The following is a 27,128-nucleotide window of genomic DNA, read 5'->3' as shown; positions in this document are numbered from 1 at the left end:
GAATAAAAATGACTAAGAAGTAGTCTCAGCTCCAGTGATTTTCCAACCAAGCCTATGCCCAAGGAAGTACTAGTTTTCCCAATTACCTTACTTTCATTAAAGTGACAAGAAATTTTACTTTCCACAACTGCTATTCCCAAAGTTATTCCAATAAATTCAGCCAACATATATGGAAACTCGGTTTGGCAGAAATGTTTTTTGGCCCTTTTTTCTAGGTAAAGCATTCCCAATAAAATCCTAAGAATTGACATTTATCCTTCAATAGACTTTCATCTATGGAAGAACATCTTGCACTGCGCTAAGAATGCAATGAAATGCAGAAGCAGATATTGCTCTGTGATTCATGAGTGTGACCGGACCATTCTAAAAGTCTCTGCTCCCTGCGCTCGTGGACTTTGCAGTCTCATACTGCTAGAAAAATTAAATCTTGAATATATGGCCTTAAAAGACCCAGGAAGTTATCCTCTCTTTTAAGATGCTTTCAGCTAACTTCTCTAAGCCTTAAATTTTTCTCACCTATCAAATGAAATCCATTCTTTCACTCAAAAATATTTTTTTTTTGCACAAATTGAGCCCTAAAGTCTGCATTTTTCTGCCCCACAAGAGTTTAAGCAACTTGAGGGCAGAGAACAGAGGAACAATGTCCAGGGAGACTCTGAGTTGGATTTGGGACAAGGATTCAGAATTTTTACATCTCTGATATTAAGTATCTAGCAAAAAGGGCCTTGCATATTGTAGTTACCAACTACAAACACACACACACACACACACAGGTAACCTGTATTTATAGTGAGAGCCAATGGCTTAGGATTTTGGGGGGATTGAGGGGAAGCAAGCCTTTTTAAAGTCAAAATTAAGCTTGTAACATTTGAAACAAGAAACTGGAGGCATTTTTTTTCATACAAAATTTGAACAGAGAAATATAAAAAGATGAATACTTTAGCATGCTTTCAAATGGAGGCTGTGGGAATATTTAAATAATTCACTGCCTCCTAGAGAAGGTAAACGTCTCTGGATGTGAAAAGGTCCAGTGTGCATTTGTAGCATGCTTTTAAGGATGGTCTCTTCTATAAATTCATTGCTTTTTATTTTTATAAAATAGTGTATTTTAGTACATTGTTTTAGATTCAGTTTAATAATTAACCATGTCCTTTGCCCAGTGTTTTTACATTGCAGCTCTTCCAGAAATTGATTTCTATATAAAAATCACATTTGAAATTCACTTGAGTTAAAGCTTTAAAACAAATATTCTGACTCAAGATTATTTATAATTACAGGCTTTAGAACTACTGGTCACTGAAGGCACAGCTCCGTAGAATCTAAGCTTATTGTTATTAGGTAGCAGATATCAAGTCTAGGAGCTTCTATTATCATTTACTTCAGGGATATTTTGATGATGCCCCTCTGATAACTCTGTGACATCCTCTTCATCACACGTTAGGCTTTGTGCTGTTAGGTCGTTGAGACTTGGAGTGCTTCAAATTATGAGGTATTACTGCAGCCAGAGCTGTGCATTTATAGGTCTTGTCAGCCTTTCCAGAAATTCCTAATTTTTAAAACTAATATTTTCATGTGGAACGAAGCCTCCTCAATTAAACCAAAATACAACCATACAACCAACAACTTTTTTTCTAGAAAATGATAAATGAGGACATAGAGGTAAATTTTGCCTGCTAATCCATGTGCTTGCAATAAAGGAGAAATGACTCGAATACCGTTCTTTGTTTCAAAGAATAGATTTAACATTTCTTTAAAGACAGCGTTTAACAAATAATCGTTGAGCTCCTACTATTTGTGAGTCTTTGGGAATATAATGGTGCAATATAGACTTAATCCTTGCCTTTTTGGAAATTAAAGTTTAGTGGGGGAAAAAACATTAATCAAATAATGACAAAAATTTATCAGTAGTTCTAAGCTGATGACTTATATGAGTTTCTCAGTCTCAGCATTACTGACGTTTTGAGCCGGATGATTCTTTGTTGTGGGGAGCTATCCCATGCGTTGTAAGATGTTCAGCAGCGTCCTTGTTCTTTACCCACTAGATGCCAACAGCAAACCTCCTCCCAGTCATGACAGCAAAAACATCTGGTGTTGTCACATATCTTCAAGAAGTCGGAGTAAAATCACCTCTAGTGGAGAAGCACTGATTTGTATTACGGAGAAATACAAGGCATTTTGAAAACATGCAACAGGGAAACTGGACCTAAATTGGCACGACTTTCTGATAAGTGACATCGTAATATTTATGTTAATCTCTGATATGGGGAGTTAACTACACTAGAGGGCTGGAGGAGATAGAAAAGGACATGGAGAGAAGGAGGAGAAGATGAGGAAAATAACAAGTTATTTTAGGTTTATTTCTAAAGTCCAGTTTTCTCTACATGTTAGTAATCCTGGTGAATTCCTCAAGGGTAGGACGGGTTCTGCTCCGGTCTGAACCCCCTGCATTCGCTGTGGGGCTGGGTACATAGAAGCACTCAAGGAATTTTCCTTAAAGGTGTAATATATATTCAATCTAACAGGTACAGTGTTAAGCATTAGAGGATATAAATGTGACTAAGCCATGCTCTTTGGTGTCTGTGAGCTCTCAACCTATTGAGAGTAAAGGAAGCAATAATCCTTCTGCAGGAGAAGAGAGAAAGTCTTTCCTGAAAAGGTGACATTTGAAGACAAGTGAAGAATAGACAGGTGCCAGGTGGATGTGCGTTTCTCCAGCTGCTCCAGGCACGGTTGGTTGCTTCTTCCTCGATACTTCTATCATTGTTCTTAGAGCTTTGGTGCTCTTAGATCTAAAAGCTCAAATGTTGGAATTAGTGCTTCTTAGATAGATGATAGATGATACATGATAGATAGATAGATAGATAGATAGATAGATAGATAGATAGATAGATAGAATATATGTATTTATATGGATATCTACATATATGTATATATCTGTATCTATGTAGTCTGTATATGTGTGTGCTCTCTCCAGCCCATCCCCCAGGCTCTCCCTTAGCCTACCTTCCTCCCTCCCATCTTCATTCCCAGATAGGCAATATTCTTCCCATAGAGCAGCTGTCCCCAACCTTTTTGACACCAGGGACCTATGAGAATCTAAGGCCTGATGATCTGAGGTGGAGCTGAGACAGTGATGCTAGCACTGGGGAGCAGCTGCAAATACAGATGAAGCTTCACTCGCTTGCCCGCCTCTCACCTCCTGCTGTGTGGTCCAGTTCCCAACAGGCCAGGGACCAGTACTGCTCCATGGCCCGGGGGTTAGGAACCCCTGCTGTAGAGGACTTACACCCTCTCAACTCTCCCTTTAGCAGTAGTTGTTCTTCCTCCCTATCAGTTCCAACCAGAAGCAGCAAGTGGAATCATGCTGTGTCTAACAGACTCACTCAGGGATCTCGGGATCTCAACTTGCCCAGGAGAATGCAGTGCTCTGATTAGCTAGGACTAGGTCTCAGCCCCCCAAATCTACATGTAGAAATAGCTCCAGCCAAATAACATCAGCTCAGAACGAAGGAAAGATGTTTCTGCAGGTAAACCCAGGTGCTCCTGAAAGAAAAGGAGGAAAAAATGGCTGCTACCTGATTTGTCCCTCCCTGAATACCGTGTGAGCCCTGCTGTAGTCACTTTGACACTTGTAAGGCATGTGCTTGATGCATGAATGATAGTCAATAAATATTGTGGATATTTGTTGAATTATTGAGTGAATGAGCAAGTGAACTGATATTTTCATTTTGTTTTACAAATAGAGCTCTGACGATTGAAGGAGAAAAGTCAAGGAAGCCAGTTGGGAGTCTGGTAGTCTGAGATAGAGATTTGGTAGACTTGGTTGTTGCGTTGAATTACAGGTTTGCAATCTCCTTCCTAGTACAGAAACATAACATCCTAAGGTTAGACACTGATCTCTGCCACAAAGAAACCACCTGATGAAGAGCCGGTAGTAAATATAGTCTTCCTAAGGCAAGTGTAGAGCTTTATTGAGTGATAAGGAAAAACAACTAAGTATTCTTCATCAAAGGGGAGAGTGCAGCAGTCCTCATACTCTCTAGACAGATAATGGCTCTGCAGCCAGTGGCAGATTGAGCAAAGACTTGATCTATAAGCACCTGTGGTTAGAAAATGGGAAGGCACAGTGTGCAATGACATTTGCAGCTTAACGTTTATGCAGATGAATTACTTGGACCAGGAAGAGATGATCGTAGAGTATAAGAGCATGAATCCTGGAAAAATAGCATCCATGCCAGGTCCCTGGGTGTCCTATCTCAGTGCCCTTTCTTTTATCCACCTGCAGAGTCACCTCTGTAGGAAGAGGCGGGCCTCTCTCTCATCAGGACACTATGCTCATTTTCTTGTAATGCTGATTATACCTCTTTAAATTGAGACAGTAAGGCCTCTTCACCTTCCCCAGCTTGCAGGAGAGGAGGACAGAATATGAAAAACTGGCAGAAAGGGACCAAGAGTACAAGGGCCACACAGATTTGTTAGGACAAACTGTAAGCAGATGTTTTCAGGATATGAGGGATCCAGCTACTCCTAGCTTCTGCTGGCTAATATGCAAAACAAGTAATATATCTTCTGTTTTCTCTATAGAAATACTATTTGTTTATATAAATATAAATTACACAATAAATATATACATATATGCATGTATATATGTATACATATATAGTATTAGAATGCATACATACCTTAGTTATACATAAATACATTAATTTGTAATTAAACTTTTGTTGGACTCTCAGCATTTGGTTTTTAAAATATTCTGTTAATGTGCTTTTGAGACTGATGTACTTGCTCTTACCTCTGCCTAGAACCCTCCTCTCCAGAGGTGGTACTGGATCCTGGTCCTTATCTGGGTCTCAACCCACGTCGCCTCCACAGAGAGGTATTTTCTATCTGATGGTGTCTCCGTCCTCCCATTCAGGAAGTCCCAGTATCTGAATTCTTAGTAGGCATGAAATAAATATTTGTTGAATCCTATAAGGGAGACACTTAAAATGTCTCTATGTACTCTTTATGCTATTTATATTTTTGGCAAATATCTAAATAATACCCGACTCCTTAAATTTGTTAGATTATCTTAAAATTAATCTTTTTGGGAAATTCCATTTAAAATTTATGGTTGCAAAATTTTTCCACCTCCGTGACATTTCCCATTAAACTCTTAACACTTAAAAAACTACTTGTATTAGCTCAAACCTCAAGGTTAAATCCATCATTTTGAATTTCTTCATTTTATGGATATTGTCAGAGAGTAATTATATAAAAAATCACTAGTACCAGCTATGGTTGTCCTTGTATAATGGTATGAATGACTTTATTTCAATCTAAATTTGTAAATATTTTATTACTTTATCGAGTCCCTTTGAAAATTAATATAGTAATCTGTAACATGGTAAATACTCAGAAAAGAATGTTATAAGACCCCCTGGTCATCAGTTCATATGGAAAAGTATATATGTGAAAATCTGTCCATTTGCAAGTAGGATACGTGGGCCAAATCAGGGAGTCAGTTCATTTTGGGCAAAGCATAATGTAAGAAGCCATCCATAATGAAAAGCTTATAAAATATAAAAAGACACGATTTGAGCTATATTGTTTAACAAAAAAAAATGAATCTAATATGTGTGCCTTAGAGAACAAGGCACCACCTGGTCATTTGAAGGCCTGTCTTCAACTGGCAGATTTCTAAGTATGGAGTCAGGACAGGTGTTAACATGTGTTCTCTCCTCCCTGAGACCTTTCTGCCTTATGTTTTAAACAAAGTATGACATTACAAGTTTACCACCTATACCAGACTTATTTTCTTGGAAAAGGAACAGAAATACATGATCTAAAAGTAAAATATAGTCTTGCCTTGGTTCTCATTTGCATTTGGCTTTTAAACATGGAAAAACCAATCATGGGTTTTCACTTTGAGCTATTTCTAAATGTTATGTTGGAAATTAGCTGTAAATGTTACATCCTCTGGAACAAGTTAAATTGGAAATGTTGTCCATGCTAAATGAAATATACCCACAAGCATTCTTAACTATGAACAAGAAACCTGAAAGAAAAATGCAATTTTCACATAACTTTTTAAGATTTACTGCATTATGTGAGAAATGTAACATAGAGAATACCAAATAACAACCACTGTCTTTCTTTGAGATATATTGAAAAGGGCAAGAGGTATGAAAATGAATGTACGTGCTATTAACCATCAGCCTAATGCTTGCTGCAGAAAATAATTATGATTCTTTACTGTATGGTCTTAGCATAAATGATTATTTTACATGCTTTAATTTTTTAATACATTCAGAGAGAATTAATAAATTATACTTATTATCTAGATGCAAGAGAAGTTTTGTAATTTATCCAATGGTAAATTTCTACTATATCCATCCTGCCTTAAAATTTTACTTAACTTCTACTTTTTCTCTCTTTAGAGGTATCAGCTCACAACTATAACTATTATACAATTTAGACTTAAAGTTGTAAATTATCTTGTTATGTATTTTTGTACTTTAGGGCAATGGGAAGTCACTCATGCATTGTTTGCTCTTTAGCCTATAACATTATATTTGTTTGGGATTTATTTGGGGCCAAGGTGACTTGCAGAGTAACTCAAGAATGCTACTTGATGATGGTATCAGAGGTTATTTTAAGTGGAATGACTATAGTGATTTCTCGAATTTGACATCAAAAGCACAGGCATAAAAAAATAGATAAATTTGATTTCATAAAAATTAATAAGTTTTGTGCATCAAAGGACATTATCAAGTGATAAGGCAACCCACAGAATGAGAGAAAATATTTACCTATCATACATTTAATAAGAAATTAATATGTTCCAAAATATGCAAAGAGCTCTTACAACTCAACAACAACCACAAAATAAAACAACCCAATTAAAAAAAAATGAACAGAAGACTTAAATAGACATTTCTCCAAAGAAGATATGCAAATAGCCTATAAGCACAAGAAATGATACTCAACCTCCCTAGTCACTGGGGGAATGAAATTGTAACCACACTGAGATACCACTTTATGCCCATTAAGATGGCTATTGTTCAAAAACAAAACAAATAAAAAACAATGGAAAATAACAAGTATCAAATATTGGCAACGATATGGAGAAATTGGAACCCTCATGCATTACTAGTGGGGATATAAAATGGTGCAGTTACTGTAGAAAATAGTTTTTAGGGCTTCTCAGAAAGTTAAACATAGAATTGCCATGTGATCCAGCAATTCTACTCCTAGGTATATAACCAAAAGAATTGAAAGCAGGTACTTGGAAAGATATTTGTACACCAATGTTCATAGCAGCATGATTCAGAGTAACCAAAAGGTGGACCCAACCCACATGTCCATCAGCAGATGAATGGGTAAACAAAGTGTGATATACATATACAATGAAATATTCTTCAGCCATAAAAAGAGATGCAATTCTAACAATATGCTACAACATAGATGAACCTTGAAGACATTATGCTAAGTGAAGTAAGCCAGACACAAAGGGACAAATATTGTATAATTTCACTTATCTGAGGTACCTAAAATAGGTAATTCACAGACAAGAAGTAGAATAGAGGTTACCAGGGTCTGAAGGTGGAGTGGAATGGGAAGGTATTTAATTGGTATAGAGTTTTAGTTTTACAAGATGAAAAGAGTTATGGATATGGAGAGTGGTGTTAGTTGTACATTATGAATGCATTTAATAGCACTAAACTACAATTAAAAATGATAAGATGGTACATTTTATGTTATGTGTATTTTCATTTGATGAAAATGAAATATAAAATAAAATATAAAAATAAAACACAATACCAAAGAAAAAAGTAATGGAATTACTATACCTAGAAATTTATAAAATATTTTCCTGAAAGTAAGCTGAAACTTTTCTAAATACAGTGATCTCTTTAAAATTTTAATTACTCATTATCTGCTTGCCGCCTTTGTAATTTTGGGAGTATGTAAATTTGAGCCAATTAGAGAGATTTGGGGAGGAAGAGATGTTCTGTGTAATTAATCTAATGCTCCAGCTTCCAGACTTCAAAAGGACTTCTACAGTTCTACACCTAATTTGTGATGAGGAAGGAAGCCTCTTCTGCCACTCTTGCCACCTGAAGAGTCAAGGAAGCTTTTGGTAGGTGGTGGGGGAGGGTAAGGGTGAGGTGTAGATCAGGGGAAGACCAATAATCTTTTTAAAAGCACTGGTCTGCGGCTTCACGAAGGTCTTATTTTTGTTCTCACTCTCAAGCAAGGCACAGTATCCTCAGAGAGCTCTTACCTGGAGTATAAAATCAATCCCGCCGGCTCCTTAATTGTTTATTGTTCTTTGAACATCTCTAATTGTTAACATCTGTCTGATATTGAATTGGGATGTCCAGAAGGTGAGAGCGAAGCTTTCCCAGGTTTCCAGAGCTGCCTACTCAGGAATTTGAATCAAGAGAAAATCAATTCCCTGCTCAACTGATGGCTCAAAATTATATTGGCCTTTTGGGTGCAGGGAATCGAGGATCTTGGATGGTGACAATGAATCATTGTGTCTTTGTAACTAACACTGAACCTATTTTTACGAGCTCCCTCAGTACAGCATTGACACAGACCATCAAAATACCTTTAGTCACTGACTGGCTAGTTACTCTAGAGGGAAACGGAATGCCTCACTTTTTATAGACTACTAGGTATCATTACTGCACACATTCTCAAGAATCTGGAGCAAAGAGCACAGAATCTGTGGAGTCATGAACTGGTTTTGAATCTCTGCTCCACTACTTTCTACCCATGCAACCTTGAGCAAGTAGTTTAATGCCCCTGAACTTTGGTCTTTATATATTATCTCTATCACACAGACGACAGTATCAGCTCATCAAATGAAAAACTGGAGGTAAAGCTGCACTGAAATTGTAAAGTGCTTTCTAAATAAGAGTTGTTTCTATTAGAGGTTTATAAGAGGCAGTAATTTCAACCCCCAGAATCAATTACTTTGACTCCCTCTTTAACAATCAAAACCATATAATCGTCAACCAGTATTTTTTAAATCTCATTCTATTTTATCCTCTGTACATATAGAATTCTCTTCGAATGTTTGCTCTTTCACTGGAGGATAAAATTAAATAGGTACTATTTAGTCACCTGCTTTTTGTAACCATTTTGAGAAGATTGTTACTTCCTAATTACCTTTAAATCCTTTTCTTTCTTTTGGTTTTCTTGTACAAGACAGATAAAAACAAAAATGTTTAATGTTTTGGCTATCTTATAGACTTCATTGATTTCCCCTTCAGTGTTCATGTATTGCTCTCCTTTCTTTTACCCGAAATGTGGCAAATGCCAGAAGCTTACTACTCTGTTCTTTTTGAAATGGATCTGGAGTACAAATACTGTGGGCTGCTATTCTTGTGAAAGATGCCACCAGAAATGAAGCGAAAATTCCCTAATATGTCCTGCTGATTCAGGGAGACCAAGGAAAAGCACCCATAAGAGTTCTCTCTACTTACGTCCACTTTTTCCTACTTGGCACTGAACCTATAGGCCTGTGATCTAGTTCCTAGCTCTCAATGTGTCATTTTAAAATCATGAATTGTGAACATTGTGTGTCCATCTAAAAATACTTTATGTAAGTTTTTGGTTGCTTTTTAAAACAGAAATATAACTCGTATTATAGGCCTGCTCACCCTATGGCTCCTGAAATATTTCTCTATTCACAGTGTTCGCTTTGAATTTAATGTGTACATTTTAGTTTATCTTATTTTGTCTTATACCTTGGTATTGATACCTTGTTGGTTTTTTGTTTTGTTTTTTTTTTTCCATTTTCATTTATCCAGGCTAGACCTCAAATAACTGCAGCAACAACAAAAACAAATTTGGAGGAAGTGCCCTTTATATTTTTATCTGAGTATTTTAATACTCTTGGTTCAGATCTGCCCAAACATCATTTTTTAGAGTAATAAGAGTTTTAACTTCCCAATATTAGAAACGTATTAAAACATAAAATAAACAGACCCTTTACTTATCTTGCTAAAATGTGTGATAGCTACTGAACATCTCATTTTTTGTCTTTCACTATGGTTGATGGCACCACTGTGCTTTGTCTTTTTTCAGCCGTCTTTATCTAATAAGCTTTACTTCCTAATTGTTTTATGAGTATGACATTTAATCAATGCTAATTCTCAAGAAACTGAATTCACTACATGCATTAGTGAATCTTTATAAGTGTTTCATTATGCACATGCATTCATGAAATGTCTTTCAATAGTTACCTTTTGATATTTATTAGACTCCCTTGGCAAAGAAAACTACCAGAGAAAATTTTAAGTGTATTCAGTAATATATATGCAATATATATTACTACTCTGTTTTGGAAAATCCAGAAATTATGATATCCTAATCAATCATGCTTTATTTTTTGGAATAGATAGATTCTGATATAATCAGATGGTTCAAAATACAAAACATATAAAAAGGTATACAGTGAAAAGATTCACTCCTTCCATATTCCCCCTCCAGCCAGTTCTCGTATACAAAATGGAAATCACATTCATCTGTTTTTCAGAACTCCTCCAGATGTTCTTTATGCAAATATAAGCAAATATAGATTCATAGTCATAACTTTCCTTTTTAAAACAAAATATAGCATTCTATGCACACCCTTCTGTATGTCGCTTTTTTCACTGAAAAATACATCTTGGGGATTTTTCCATATTGGCATAAAAAGTGGTTCATCACTCTTTGTTAACAGCTGCATGATATTCTTTGGTACGGGTACACTCTAATTTATTTAAACAATCCCTCATTTGTGAACATGGGAGTTGTTTCCAGTCTTTATTTATAAATATTTGAGTTTTCGCCAGTATCTTGCTGTTATGGAATTTCTATAAGGAATCTTCTTTTAAATCACAGTAGAAGAAATCTGGGTCAAAGGGTAAAGACATTCATAATGTTGATAAAGATTGCCAAATTTCCCTCTTTGAAGGTTATATTCCCACCTACAATGTCTGACAGTGCCTGTTTCCCCACAGCCTCACCAATATGTGTATTATCCAATTTCGTAGGATTTCGCTAATCTAAAAAGTGAAAAATGTTATCTCTTGTGTCTTTAATTTTGCATTTTTGTGAGTAAGTTTGAACATCTTTTTCTTAATTTCAAGAGCCATTTGTATTACCTTTTCTGTGAATTTTCATAATCACAAGCCCATTTTTCTACTAGGTTTTGGTTATGGTGTGTTAAAATTAAGTATATGTAAATATACAGGATTTGGGCAAATCTTAGAAACTGATCTCTAACCAAGACCAATCTTTTTGTGGCCTGTCAGACTCTTGGAGTATGCCCACTGTGACCAGAAAAATGGGATATCCAGGTCATCCTTGGCACTCCCACTTTTCTGAGACAATGATTCTAATTACTATTGAGAGAAATAAAAAGAGAATGTGATGAAGCATTCATATTGCTAAATTAATTCATGTGGTGATTCAAGTACCTTGATATCATTAGCTTCGATTAAACATCATTCATGTATAAACAATTAAGAACTAAAGCTTATGAGATGGATAATGTCTCTAAAAAAAGATGAGTAGGACGACCGACGCAATAATTTACAAACATCTCTTTTTTTCTTTGGCTATGTGGAGGAAAGAGCCAGACATAAGGTGATGGGGTCTCTTTGGATAAGAAAAGCTGAGTTATTTCCCAGCCCTACAGGAGAGCTGATTTTCCGATGTCAAAAGGGACTTCGGGCTATACATCTCTCCCCTCCCCACCCCACACACGCACTCCCACCTATTCCTTGTCAGATTGCTTCCTAACTCTTGAGGAAATGAAATGAAATCATTCCTTTCTTTTATGACTTACCTCCCAGGACCCAATAGACCTTTCAGAATACACATCCGCAACTCCAATAAGTCCTTTTGAGATTTCTTCTAGTAATCGGGTATTTTGCTTTAATTTCAGTTCGTGCTTGGAATGTGCATGTCCGGACCTGGCCATGGCCGGAGCAGATTGTCCTCACTGGGGATTCGGCCGCAGTAACTGTAAATCCCAAACAGCCATTCATATTTCCTCTGAGAATTAGAGAGGCAGTGGGTTGAGAAAGATGAGGAGAGTCACATCAGTTATTTTTACTAGTTTGGTTGATTGGTTTTCAAGTTCTAAGACCAGAAAGGTTCTATCCCTCCCTCACTTTTTGTACACTCGGTTTCAGCTGCCTTGTGAGGCTAATGTCTCACCTACCCTCTCCCCATACCACTTGCTTGCAGTTGGAGAAGGTAGAAAGCCAACCAAATCAGATATGCAAGGCTTGTCCTTGGTTCTAGGAGGGCCAGGTCTCACATTTGTAAAGGCCTCAAACTTAGACTTTTACCATTATTTGCATAAATGTGTCCCAGAAATCCTTGAACAGTGTTGCAAGGAGTAACTGCTCCTCTTAACAGTTTTACAATGTGTGTCCTGACAGTAGATCACAGAACGTCTAGCATACAAAGAATAAACATTTTTTATAAATCCTATAACCATAACGCACTCTGCTGGGGGTTAATTGGTAATTTGTTAAATGTAAGTATTTAAAATAGTCCATAATTTTGGTAACCCCATTTTAATATTTTTATTGAAAAAAATACCAATTATCTCAAAACTTTTAAGTAGCTTAGGCCTCGCTCAACTTCTAGGAACTCCCTAGGTACTCAAGAAGACTGCATTATGTACATCAGTATGTCTCTTAACTAAAGCCACCCAGATAATGAGATACAGCTATGCAGGTTTTTGGAAGTGATGTTTATTGAGAGAAACTTCAAGTATCAGTTAAAATTTTCCTGGTCATATTTTTAAGAGACCTGTGTCATTCAATGGTCCCTGAAAAGGCTTTCTAAATTCTAATGTAAGCATACTATTAATTAAAAAGTTGACATATAATATGAACCCTGGCATATTCACTTAAGATACAAAATCATATTTTTACTTGCTATGCATAGTGGATGTGTACTTAGGTGCTGAATTTGGACTTCTTTCTGTAGCCAGTGAGTTCTACACAATTATCCATGTGTAATGTAAGGAGCAGCCAGCGATAATTGATGCTACAGTGGGGACTTAGCCAGGCCTGACTGCTTCTCTCTCACTTTGTAAACTGTTAGTGGCTCACTGTCCCTTTCTGAGCCTCGAGACACTGTAAAATAAGGAGATTACACTATAATTTCTAAGGGCCTTCCCAGTCCTTGAACTCTATGACCAAGAGCATGATTTCATTATTTTAAATTATTATAAAGGGTTTTAGTTGTTATGTTTGACTTTATTATGTGGTATTTATCTTTACATATATATATTGGTCAGGAATGCATTCAAAATATCCATTCAACAAATACATATTGAATACCGTTGCTGGGGCTAAGACACATAGACAATATGTGCCAGGTCCCTGCTCTTAATGGAGTTCGTATTCTAGTGAGAGAGACGAATACTAGGTAAGTAAATAAAGAGACATTTGAGGTAGTTTTAGGTATTGGAAAGAAAATAACAATAAGTTAATGGATAGAGAGTGACTTGGGAAAAGAGAGCCAAACTGGGAAAGGATTCTCAAGGATGAAGAGATGACATTTTAGCAAGATCAGAATAGTACGAGGAGGTTGCTTGTGCAAAGACCTGCAGAATAATGTTCTGGGTAAGGAATAGCAGGAGTAAAAGCTCTAAGGTGAGCATGACCATAGCATGTCAAGGAACAGGAGGAAGGCCAGTGTGGCTGGAGTGTAGTGAATGGAGAGGAGAAAGATGCAAGACAGGGTGAGAAAGATGGCCAGGTGTCTGGATATGACTCTATAATCAGAAGCCTCTGGAGAACTTTAAGCCAAAGAGTAATGTGATTTTTGGGGGGAGGGGTTTTGTTTTAAAAGATAACTTTGGCAGTCATGTGGGCAGTATATGGGCAAGTTCTAGAGTCTGTTTCAATAGTGCAGAGAGGTGATGGTGGCTTAGATCAGGGTGGTGGCAGTGGATCAGAGATATAGTTTAAGAACCAGCCAGCAGATCTAGCTTAACGATTCGAGGTAGAATGTAAGGGCAAGACAGGATCCAAGATAACTCAGGTTTTTGGCCTGAGTAACTGGTAATCAATCGCTCTATTTCATACATCTTTAAGATTGAAATGCCTTTTTGATATTCAAGGAGAGATGCCAGATAGACAGCTGTATATCCTGAGTCTGGAGCTCAGGAGGAAGTCATGGCTACAGATACAAATATGGGGAGTCATTAAGATTTAAAGGCATGGAAATTAATGAGATAAGGAGGGGCATGTAGATAGGACAAGGAGTGGCATATTTGTATTTACAGATCTGAAAGAAGGAAAGGGAGAGAGGATGGGAAGGTGGCACCAACGGAGGCTAAGATGTGGTTGGTGAGATAGGTGGGAAGTGGGACCATCTGGTAAGCCCAGAGACAAGGAGACAGGGAGACTGACCCCCATAATGCTGCCAAAATGTCAAGAATAAAGAGATCAGGGAAATTTTACATTAAAGGTGATATGTCTTAAGACACGATTTCTAGAAAATCTTCTGACCGGAAATGGAGACTACTTATGCTGCATTTTAAATGTTTGTTATTTTTATAGTTTGGAACTCCAGGATGTAGAAACATTTTTTTATGCTTGCACAGAATAAAGCTAAATCCAATGAAAAGTAATTGTACCCTAATAGTGATTCAGGAAAAGAGAACAAATCAGTGTGCCCTGGGCAGGCTTCCAATAGTTCTCTTCCTAGCTGGGAGATGATTTATAATACCCAAGAGTACTCGCCTTCTGCCATATTTCACTTTTTAAAATAAAATTTTATGGAAAGAAATTAAAAAGTTCTTTTTCATAGTTGTTGCCAAACTGGATAACGATACCACTCTGTCCTTTGTCATCATTTATCATGTAAAGCAAGGGGACTAGTGCATGCTCATTATTGAAAAGGGGCGGCTGCTTTGTTATTCACTTGTTTCTCAATTTATTGAATGAAAGTTCTGAACTGAACTGTAACATGTAGGAAACTTTCTATGTGTCGATAGAGTGTGCATCTCAGAGTTGGGCTGTGTACAAAACAGAGTCACTGGGGATGCTTAATGGAACAAATACAAACCAGATGTGCACAATTAGTGATACTTATGTAAAAAGGATCAGATGAGCAAATCATCTCCCTCATTCTAGCTTAAATCTTTATAAGGAGCATTAGTTCTCGGACCTCCAGGGCACTATAAAAGTGGTAATTTAATAAATAATATCCTAGTACCATAAAAGAATAGGCATTTGCCCACCTTATGTGTCTAGCTTAGGAGACTAAGTTATGCCTCTGGGAGGATTTACTATATTATATTCTAAAGATATATTTTATGCTTACTAGGTTCATGTGTATTTTTGGGTTTATTTAACTGCTCTTTTAAGCAGTTATTTTTAGCCTTCTGAGAACTCATCTCTACTTAATTGTGTGTAAACAGTGGTGTTTTTGTTCTCGGTTGTTTGGATTCTGTCTTTCCTTCATAATAAAATAAAAACAAATGAAAAAGAGAAATTCTAGATTTTAAAAAATCTCTATTCGTATTATTTTTATTTCTTCTAAATATGATCAATTAACATGTATCAAATGTCCAAGAATTCCATGAAATTATTCCAGGCCGAAGTGGCATGAAGAAGCTAGTACTATTGAGCCTATGCTATATACCAGGGTCTTTACATGCATTTCTCCAATTAGTTCTCACAAGTTTGAAAAATAGATATTATTATCCTCTTTTTAAAGATGAGAAGATCGAAGCTTAGAGGATTTATATAACTTGCCCAAAGTAAATGGCGAAACCAGGATTCAAACATTTTATAAACATAAAGCCTATGTGCTTTTCACATTACCATGTTAACTTTCTACAAAAGAACCCACATCCCTATAATTCAAATTGTTTGTAGTCACGATAGCCAAGTAACAGTAGGCATTGCATGAATACACTATAAGGAGAGCAAACATACACTCTATTGCTATAAACCTTAAAGAGGAAAAGTTCTAGAAGAAAAATAAAGACTCGCCTTCTTTTTCTATTTCCAATTGGCTTTTCTTTGCTGATGGCAGAAAACAAATATGGTAAAAGTATGCCTCCTTTATATTTATAAAATTTCTAATACGCCTACATGATTCACAGTCTAAATTAGAAAAGGTCATTTAGTGGATGTACATTCAATCCTTAAATTTCATAGACATTACTCACTGAACAGCTCACCCTCAAATGATTCTGAGTCCTCATAGAATAAGGGCTCATAGAAAAGCCTTCAGCCTTTACATTATACTTCATCTCAATTACACATAAATATGCAATGCAAGAAGGAAGTTCTGGGTTCAAAAGAAAAAAGATAAAAGAAATGGAAAAAGATAGTCTAATTATGCATGTTGTTTGAGGCTTTCTGGTATTTCTCAACCAAATGTAACATCTTTTTTTCTTTTTCAATTAAGTTTGCAGATATTTAACAAAGGTGGCAAAGCTTTCTACTTGGTTTAACAAAGATTTTTTTGACTTAATAGATTTTTTTAGCTAAAATCTCTCATAATTGGAATAAAAAAGTATCCCTTAAAATGGTTTCCTAGAGGGAAGATGCTAACAGGAGTAGCACCAGTGATACTTACATATTTCAGTTTTATGGTCTCTGTTTACATAATGTGACGTTTTTCAGATAATGCACAAATGCGTTTACTTATTTCAAGCAATACATCCCTAATTGTCAAAGAAGCAAAGATCTGAGCTTTATTGTACCCAGAATAACCATTATGTGTTGTTTACTCTTTCTATCATAATGAATATCAAGTGTTTTGTTAAGCTTGTCTTAAACAAAATAGAAACCAATAAAGGCTACAATTATACTACAATGGATAAATGTGAAGGCAAGCTACACTTAAAATCACTACTCAAATTGTTCAATAGATCTATACATACCATTCTAAACTACTACATTATGCAGTGAATGTGTAGACTGTACATGTCAAATGGTGATTGTGCCCACATCTACAATGTCTGCTGTGCTGAGCTTGAGTTATTTACTTTGGACTACTGAGATTAACAAAGAGCTATTCTGTTCTTCTACAAGCTGGGAACCTACCTTACATATTTGTGGGCTGTCTCCAAGCTAAATTACAATTTCCGCTAAAGCATCTCTTGATAGAATGTGAGAATCCTGAATGTAGAATTCCAAAGTCTGTGAACTGTATAAGTTAACACACAGATTTGCACATATTTTCTAAATAGTGAAGTTTCTGGAATATTACACAAGCTGTGTGTTATTGTGGCTCTCGCCATTAGCCCTAGGCAGGTAGAACTGGTCATTCTACTGCAGGGCTCAATAAGAAGTCACTGGGATAAGGATGGTAGTCTCCAACTTCTGTCTGTGCATTGTGTTTTGCCCTGCGGGACAGAAGAAAAGGAATGTCTTAGGGCTATGGGGTCCTTTGAGTTCTCCTATCACTATGTGTACTTTTTCCTGAAAGTGCTCATAAACAGATACATATGTATGGATGAGTACATCTATGAAATATACATGTATATATGCATGTATTTGTATGTGTATATGCATGCGTATATAGAAATAGATACCTACCTTTCTGATTGTCTTGTATGGCACTGATATACACTGATCTAGAATTTCGAACAATGTTTACATTGAAAAATACTGAGTGATTTGCCTGTCACTCAATCAATACTGGATTTCATAAAAATCTGTTTCAAAATACACTGTGGCTCAGAGTTAAATGCTTAGGAGTACCGTTCTAAAACTTTGACAATGTGATTTTAAAATACCTTAAGACGAATTATATGGTAGATGAAAGTGAATCTGAGAAAGTTTCAGTTATCATAAATGAACCTCCTCTAAAGTATTATTGCTAATAGAATCTAATAGTTTTACATGGTTACTTTCATGATTGGTGTCTCACAGCGGACCCAAAATTCAGTAATGAAACTGACAAACAGGGATGGAAGGAGTGTTTTCTTATTCTAGGTGTTTGTAAATGTCACTAGCTTGTTAATTGGAAAAGCTGGAAGAGTCCTACTGAGTATAATGCTACAAAATCGTTCAAAATTAGACATCCACATTTGTGGAGTTGAATTGCATTTTCTTTGTTTGTCCTAATTAACTATAAAAGCTGAATCTTTGTTTAGGCAAGATTTTGGGGAAAAAGTAGTGAAGTTGATGAAGTAGACGTAACCCAGTGAGAGACAAGCAAGTAATTCATGAGGAAATTATGTCTGAATAATTTGTCTCAGAAGCAAATGAAAATAATTTGATAATCTTTTGACTATTAAATCTAGGTACCTGTGTTTTAATTTTTATTTTGCCACTGACAAAATGAGTCGTAATAGACCATTTAATATCAATGGATTTTTCCAACTAAAACTTCAGCAAATAAATAGTCCTGAAAAAAAAAGATGTATCAAGTATCTGCCTCTTTATTATGATAGAAAGTGAGAGACAGGTATAGGCAATACTCAGATTGCTTCACAATGGTCAGATAACAGAATTTCCTCCCCGCTTAGGGTTATTTTGTTGTGCAAACGCTTTAGTGAGGTAGTGAGGCAATATTGGGAAAAGAATGGTCATTGGTGTCAGGCAGACCTGGGTTAGAATCATGTCTCTGCCACTTATTTATTAGCCGTTTAGCCTTAGACAGATTTTTAACTTCCCTGAGCTTCAGTTTTCTCATCTATAAAAATGGGGATAATAATATCTATGACTATCAAAGTAAACCCCTGCTTGAAGGAGCTCATCCTGTGAAGATAAGCAGGTTGATGATTAAAAGGTAGTATGGTAAGTGTGATTATGGAAACATTTGCTGCTTTGGGATCCCTGTTGTCTCTTCTCTATTACTCAGCTTCCTCATCCAGCAGATGAAGGGAAGGAACTGCCTCCTCTTAAAGTCAGAGCAGTCCTGGCACTTTATTTACACCATTTTATTCACTCTTAATAGCAAATTTATGAGGTAGGTACTATTTCCATTTTATAGGTGAGGAAACTGAAGCTCAGGGAGAAGGGTTTTGCAGGGTCACAGAGCTAGTAGGTGGTAGAGCAGGATGAACTATGAAAGTTGCAGGACAGTAAAATTCTAATGCTTTAAAAATGGGTTTAGTGTTTTCCTTACAAATATTACTTCTGGTCTAACACCCTTGTGAGGTTTTGTGTGTATACTCTCTGCATTTCACTGTAAAACCAGAGAGTATGCAAAGTACAGCTTTAAATAATGAAAATCACAGACTCCATGGATTCTGACAGCCACGATAAATCCGACTTTAATCGTACATTAAAAACATATGTCATCTGTTTGATAAGCAGTCATCTACTATTGTTTGACCTAGCAATGAATTAATAAAGCAAAATATGTGACAACTCAAGGCATATGTATGAAATATGTTATTCCCAAAGAATTCACGTGTGATTCTCACCTTTCACTCTGATGGCAAGAAGGTTTTGGTTCTAAGTGGTATGTAATGAGACTGGCTCTTACTTAGAAATTGAGCTTAAATCTGGGAATTTTCAAAACTAAAAACTATAAAAAAGTGAGTTCAGAGATAAGTACTGAAATGAGCTAAGGCTAGAAAGAGATGACAATCTTGGGAACAATGGGTCACGAATGGAGTGTTAATCACCTGGGTTTCAAAAGCTCCCTGTGAAATTCTTGAGTCTAGCAAGAAGTCCACACTATGTCCAGTAACTCTGCCCCACAGAGCCATTCCTGAGCCTGAGAACTGAGGTTTCACCACCCCTACCCTGGAGCCTGGCTATTTGAAGAGATGGGCTTAGGGCCGGAGGGAGAGGAAAGACAGACTCAATGATCTCTTTTGCCAACCGCACAAGTCATATCACCATTTTCTTCATTGAATTTTTAGACATTGCCTAGTCCAAGATTTATTTTCTCCCTTCAGCTGCATCATGCTAATGAAAGGGTTGAAATATTGTAAGCAGCAGGCTATGAACATGTTGTCTGGAATACTAAAGGAGAAGAGCGCCCCACTATTTATTCATTTTAAGATGATAAACCACTTGTAGGAACCAGTTCATAAATGCTCTATTAGTAGAGAATGTTGGCATAGACAAAGAGTTAGAGAGATAAATTTAGCCAGATTTCATCTCCTAAAATGCTTAGAGCTTCTTGGCCAAAAGACATTCTTTCAAGTGATTTGTTTCTGTGCCAGGAAAAACCTTGAATCTTATAAGTTAAACAAAGAATTCACAACGAGGAAGTGAAATCTGAAAACTAGGACAAGTGATATTTTCTAACCTGAAATTCTAGATCTTCCAATGCAGCCCCAAGTCCCCATATGTAGTCAGTGATATGTAGTCACCTAGTAGTAACAACTGTGTGAAGGAGTGCTCTCTTACACACATACAAATATATAAGTAACAAGTCAATATGTTGTTTACCTTAAACTTACACAATGTTTTATGTCATCTCTCTCTCTCTCTCTCTCTCTCTCTCTCTCTCTCTCTCTCTCTCTCTCTCTCTCTCACACACACACACACACACACACACACACACACACCAAAAAAGTACATGAATCTAATTTCGATAAATAGCGTATCTTGGTAGAGAAGAGCAGACTATAGAGACATGTAAATTAAAGCTTCATTTCTGCACTTTGCTTCGTGGGTACATTTAGGCCCATCATTTCATCTCTATAAGCTTTTGTGCCCTCATATTTCCAACAGAATAACTACCTGCACAGTGACATTGCTGGAGTATGGATAATGTATGTGAGGTGCTATGCACAGTGCTGGTCATGTCGTACACCACACTGCTCTAGGCTTCATCAAGAATACTATAGTCTTTCCATTTAAAATGCATCATGGTGAACAACCCCAAGTTTTTCTTTAAAAGCAAGACTCCTTTTGTAAAATAAATGTATCTTTTCTTACTATTTTAAATTTTATTGATGTTGTGAGAAGACATAAGATTACACATCTAAAGGACTTAGGTTCACGCTGGGATATAATGAGTGCTCAATAAGTATTAGCTATAATTGTTATAGCGTTATTGGTATTATTGACATAGAAGTCTTCCAGTCGACTCAAATATGCTTGAACTACTTATTAAAACGTGCATGAAGGTCTCTAAGGACCTGTTTGGATTACTCGTAGAAGAAACAAATGGCATTGATGTATAATGAAAGAAGCATCGAAAAATCTTGTAAGATTACAATCAAACTTTAATTTTTCTCCACATTATTTACATCCCTTATATACATCCAGGGGCTTTAACTTGAAGATTACTTTTTCTTCACCTACTTTGTGCTCTGATAACTTCTGGCTTAATCCATTTTCTCCATTATCACAAAGTCTCACCTCTGGTTTCACTCTTACGATTATTAACTAAAATAGACTCCTGGCAAAAGCTTTCGTTTTCCTCAGCACATCGGAAACATCCTTTTGAGCATTGTTTTTAAGCACTACACATGTCGGCGTGAAGGAGGCAGTTGGGAATCTCACAGTGGGTCTTGGCACATACAAGCAAGCAGTCACATACGGTTTTTGTGCCTCAGTCCAATCAATAACCCTAAGGAAAATGGTCCGGGCACCTAGCTCCAAAATGTTACTCAAGGTTATAAATGTATACTATTCATTTATAGAAAATAGTTTTCAGCTTTTGTATTGGAAACTGAGTCTGAACAATGGTGGTAATACTGTTTTTTAGTTCCATTTAGAATTTTGCCAGTTAGTGACTAGTCTGATCATTAATTTGTATAAATTAACTTGCCAGCAGTTGACATATGTTTCAGTTTACTTGATTACTGGGGAAAAAGAAAAAGAAGGAAAAATACTGAGCCATTGAACCAAGTTTGAAAGTTGCCTAAGTTATGAAATGTCATCATATTACTGACTGTCAAAGCAACCTATGAGGACTTTAAAGGCTATGTTCTTGATAATCAAACCTAGACAGGAATGCTCCACTCCACAGATATATGCGAATCATTTTTTCCCCTAATGACATCCAGTGTTCATTTGCACACCATAAAATTTCGACCTCTTAAAGTCATCCTGATCACATTTTCTTTCTCTTATTTTTCCATCAATCTTGACTTCATTCTAACAACTATTATACTGAAATTTTCTAAATATAGAAAACTTTGCATAATTTCATGTAAAAGAATAGTTCCTGGCAAGCTCCAATTTTATAAAAGCTCTTTTTCTCTATTGCTTACATTAGAAATACAAAAAACAAAAGGTCCTAGATAAGGGTCAAAAAATATTATTTACTAAATCAAGAGATATAATAATTTAAATCAGTTTTGAAGCTGTGACCATTGTTACGAGAACGTTGAAAAGCACTCTCAATCTTTTCAATGAAGGCATTTTTAACATTTTGTTTCATGAGTTATCTCAAGAAAATCTATGTACTTTTCTAAATTTTCTCCCCAAATTTACTCCAGTTTAGATTGTGATCAGTATGTAACACAGTAACTTCTTAATTTCATATTATTCATCGGTTAAAAAAATTGGAGAAACCTTAATTTTTCCAAATATCTTGTCTATTTCTATTAATCTTAACATCCAGCTCTAATTGCTTTTACAAGAAATCATTGATTCTTATGAGTCTCCAAAAATACTTAGATATGATCTAGCCTGTTAAGACCTGTGTAAATGCATACTTTTTCCTGAAGAATGGTACACTTTTAAAATAAGAATTAACAAATGTAGTTTTAAATACTCACTACCCTGAAGTCATTCATATTTTTCACTAGATTATTATTCTAATGCTAAGAACTTATTGAACCTATGCATATTTCATAGCTGTAATACTGAGAATGTCAACTGGTATAATCTAATGGTTAAACCAAAAATTTTAAATGTATAGAAAATGTAGAAGCTGTACTGAATTTAAGATTTTAAAATTTTAAATTGTGATCTGATATGGTAATGAAGATGAGCTTTATGTTATAGTCCATCTGTCTAGGTATTTTGATTCTTTGGTGAGGAGACTGGTCTATGTCTGCTGTGACTCTTGCTTATCCATTCTTGCTGGAAACAATACTAGGAAAAAGCATAGGAGTTATCACTGTGATTCAGACACATGAGCAATAGGAATGCCAGAGGCAGAAAATGTGCAATTTCATGTTCATTAATTTCAGAGAGGATTTACAAATTAACCTGACTCGAGATATTACTCTTCCAAAAGGCCTGCAGGCATCACTGAACAGCACAGTCACCACATACCACTTCCACAAGGTTGACCAGATGCTCGGGGGCCTCGGCTGTTTTATTTATTCCTGTATGAAGATTGTGGTCAGGTTCTGTGCTGGAGACCTTCCCGGCTCCAAGAGAACTATGCAGGTGCAAGGAAGCGACTTTGTATCTGAAGAGTTTAAGGGGATAGCACCATGGAAGGTTCTTCCCCCATGTCTCTACCATGAGGTAGGACATAACTCTTCATTTTCAGTTGTCCTTTAATAGCTAGCGGGTAGTAACTCAGTACTATTTCCTCTCTCCACCCTAAAGTGCAAATTGGCTAATATGTTATTACTACAATCAATATACCACTCCACATACTCTGACCTTAGATGTATCCAATTATCCCCATACATCAGCCATTTTAAGACTGTTAAAGGATTTAAAGTGGATCAAGAAAAGATGGAATTTTCTCAGAACCATAGCATTGCAACATTTTCATTTCCCCTTGAAATGCTTCCATAAAAAATTCGATACTTACAGTATTTGAGGCCTGGGGATACTAGTGAAGCTATTCTGCCAACTTCTTTGTAGGCCACCACTGACACAATCAGGTGACAATCAGGAGCAATGTATCCTCACTACCTGTGCCGTTGCTTTTGGTCAAATCAATTGGATCAGGGGTTTCCAAACTTTGTTTGTTCATGCAAATCATCTGGAGATTTTGTTGAGTGTAGACTCTGATTCCATAGGTCTGGGGTGGGGCCTGAGACTTTACATTTTCAACAAACTCCCAGGTGATGCCCATGCTGTTTGCTCATGAACCTATTTTGAGTTGCAAGGAGTTAGATAATAGAGCAGTGAGGGAGAAAAACAGTCTTATAAGACAGGCCTTCAATAATATGAGCTGTGTGGTTGGCATTCTTTTTAGCTGGAATATTTAATCCCTGAAATAGTTGTGTTTGTGATTAACATAATTTTTGTTGTTTTTGTTAGGCGAGGCAACCCTTGGTTGACCTCACAGATTGCAAGGACCTTGTCAGCTTACGATCCCTTATTTTTTATTTTATTTATTTTTTTATTTTTTATGCTTACAGCACTCGGTCTTCCTAGATCGTCTCCCATCCAAGTGCTATCCAGGCCCGACCCTGCTTAGCTTAGCTTTCGAGATCAGACAAGATCGGGCTTATTCAGGGTGGCATTGCCGTAGATGTAATTAACATAATTTTTGAGGACATCCTATCATTGTGAAGAAACCATTGTACATTTGTTTTAAAAATGAAGTTGTGCTCTGGATGATATTTTTTTAATGTTCGAAAGCAAAAGACCTGGTCTCCTTTAAGAATACAAAACACATCTATGTCTAGATTATAAAACTATCTGAAACCTTGCAAAATCAAAGATAGACGTTAATGCCATGCAAATGCAAAGCAAATAACAAAAGATAGGAGGGAAAGTAGACCGTTGGAGGGGCGAAATCATCTCTTAATAGGAAATAGACTGTAATGGAGCAGCATGCTACCTCTGCCTCCTGCCATCAAGCGTGGATCATTCTCACTCCCTTCTGGTTTAAAACTGGTCGTGTGGACCACTTTATCTCATTAGGGGAGGAGATGAAATTAATTCATTCTCAATGAGATCAGTTGTAAGCAGCTATCTGTCATAGCCTCAATATGCCAAAGCAATAGAGCTGAGACTATGTAGGACCCAGAAGCCTCTGATTCTAGGAAAGATTGAGGGCACACTTTTTGTGTGACCCTAGAAAAACAGTGTTATTTTAACCTGAGATTAAAAACTATTTAGGATTGAAGAGGAGTCTTTGACCATATCTTTGAGTTTTCATTTCTTTAAATTATATGGGACACTGTACTTATAGTTATACATTCTTTTAATAAGAAGAGAAAGACATATTTGAGTTTTATTATCAAAACTCTTTGAATGCTACACTTCTGGAAATCTTGCTTAAATCTTAGTGTGCCATCCAACCATCAAGGCAGCAAAGTGTACTGGAGATTTAGTGTCTATGAGATAGAAACAGCCAACCTGCAATATGTTCATGCTGGGCTGAGATAAAATGTTCACAGGACCTGAGTACGGAAAAGGTATGGTTCCACATCACACAAAACTTCCATGTTAGCTGAAAATTAAAATTGCCTGTATTTTTATTTTTCTGATTGCAGAATTCTGGATAAATTCATTGCAATCAAGCTCCCTTTCCTCCCGTGCCTCACCTCCACCAGTATCCCAAGCCCATGCTCATTTTTCCCCTCAGCTAGTAAAGTACATGTTCCTATCTCAAACCTATGAAGTAATAAGAATTCCTCAATCACCATTCCACTTAAAGTTTTATTATCTTTTATCCAATTAATTCGTAGTTTGCACGTAATAGGCATTAAAATTTGTGGGATGTAATCGACTTCAAGGGTCAGATTATTTCCTTCACAATGGATTTCATTTTGTTCATTCATGAAAAACAGAGTTTTTTTCTGCATTTGTAATGATATGCATGAACGTTGTGGCATGAGCGGCCTGTCTCCCCACTGCTAGGAAATGGTCATAATGTTTAATTGAACAAAATGCCTTTTTATTTTTTTCTTAATCAAGAAGTTAAGGGATCTGCTGGCTTAGCAGGTGCCTGAATTGTTTAGCATAGGCTGATTAGTCTCAGGCAAAGGAAATTAATTTTTTTTTTCAACAAAACTCTGAACACAGCAAGAAATTCTCGAAGCTACAGTCATATCCGGTTCTTCTGGGAAGCCCAGACCCTGGGAATGGGAGAGGCAGGATATAGAGAGACAAGAAGCAGCCTAAATATACCCGGAAGCTATTTGAGGCAACCATTTGAGGTTATGACATGAGGGGACCTGAGTCCATTCCTCAAGATGTGATTCAGCTCTGACATGGGGTTTGGGTATGCTGCAAAATGAAGCATTGCTCCTTAGGTGCCTGCTGTTTGCTTTCCAAGTTTATAACACCAACTTCACTTGGAATATGTAATCAAAACAAATGATCTGTGTTTGCCTCCTCCTGTGTTTGGCACTTGAGGAGACTGGTCAAAATAGAGGGAATGAGAGGGACAGACGGTTCCCCATTGCCCTCACTATTGTTCCATTTTTGTTTTAAGCATATGCTCGACTAAGCCCTTCCTGTGCCTCTATCGCAATGTCAGTTCTCCATTTAATGGAGGGGACTTTCCCTCACCTCATGGGATGTCACTGTAAAGGGGACCCATGCTCTTTCTTATCATGACCAATATGCACCCCCTATGACAGTGGGTGGCCATCATGTGTGACAGTGATTATCTCTCTGCTAAGATGTCATTAGAAAAGGCTGACAGTTCTGATAGCCCAAGATGCTCATAATGATTACTTGCATAATTCACTTCAGTCAGTACTAGCTCAGCAGCCGAATGTCTATTTTGCCCCTATACTGAATTTCAATAAGAGTCCCTTGTTAAATGATCCACCAAAATCAAGACTGGGAGTCTGGTATGAAAATCAAAATTCTTTTGTTTAAAGGAATTATTTTAAAGGTTATTCAATAAATTCTTCTGTAGTCTAAATGAAAATTAAAGAAAATATATTTTAATATTAGTTTTATAAAGAGTCACAGATTTTTAACATGCTATAAATCTATAGCTGTTGGGTCATCATGTGACTTTAAAAGGAACAGACTTTAAACCTAGAAAAAAAAATCAGAGGTAAGAGGGAGGGTAGCTCATAACAAGTATTTGACTTTCTTCAGTTTGCTTGTTTACAATAAGTGCTTTAGTTTGAAAAATTGAATATAATTCATTCATCTATCAGCAAATATTTAACGGATGCATACTATGCATCCAACACTGTTCTAGAGGCATTATCTACCAATTGATTCCTTTCTTTGTGTTTCGACCTATTTTTTAAATTTATTGATGTAATTGGATGGAACTTGAAAGTCTAGTTAGTGTCTCCCTGATGAAAGAAAGAAGTATTAATGGAGATCTTATAATTCGATGAATTTTTTGAG

The sequence above is a fragment of the Pteropus alecto genome, unplaced genomic scaffold, assembly GCF_000325575.1.
Source record: "Pteropus alecto unplaced genomic scaffold, ASM32557v1 scaffold76, whole genome shotgun sequence".
Classification (NCBI taxonomy): domain Eukaryota; kingdom Metazoa; phylum Chordata; class Mammalia; order Chiroptera; family Pteropodidae; genus Pteropus; species Pteropus alecto.
Note: the sequence above shows the minus strand (reverse complement) of the source record.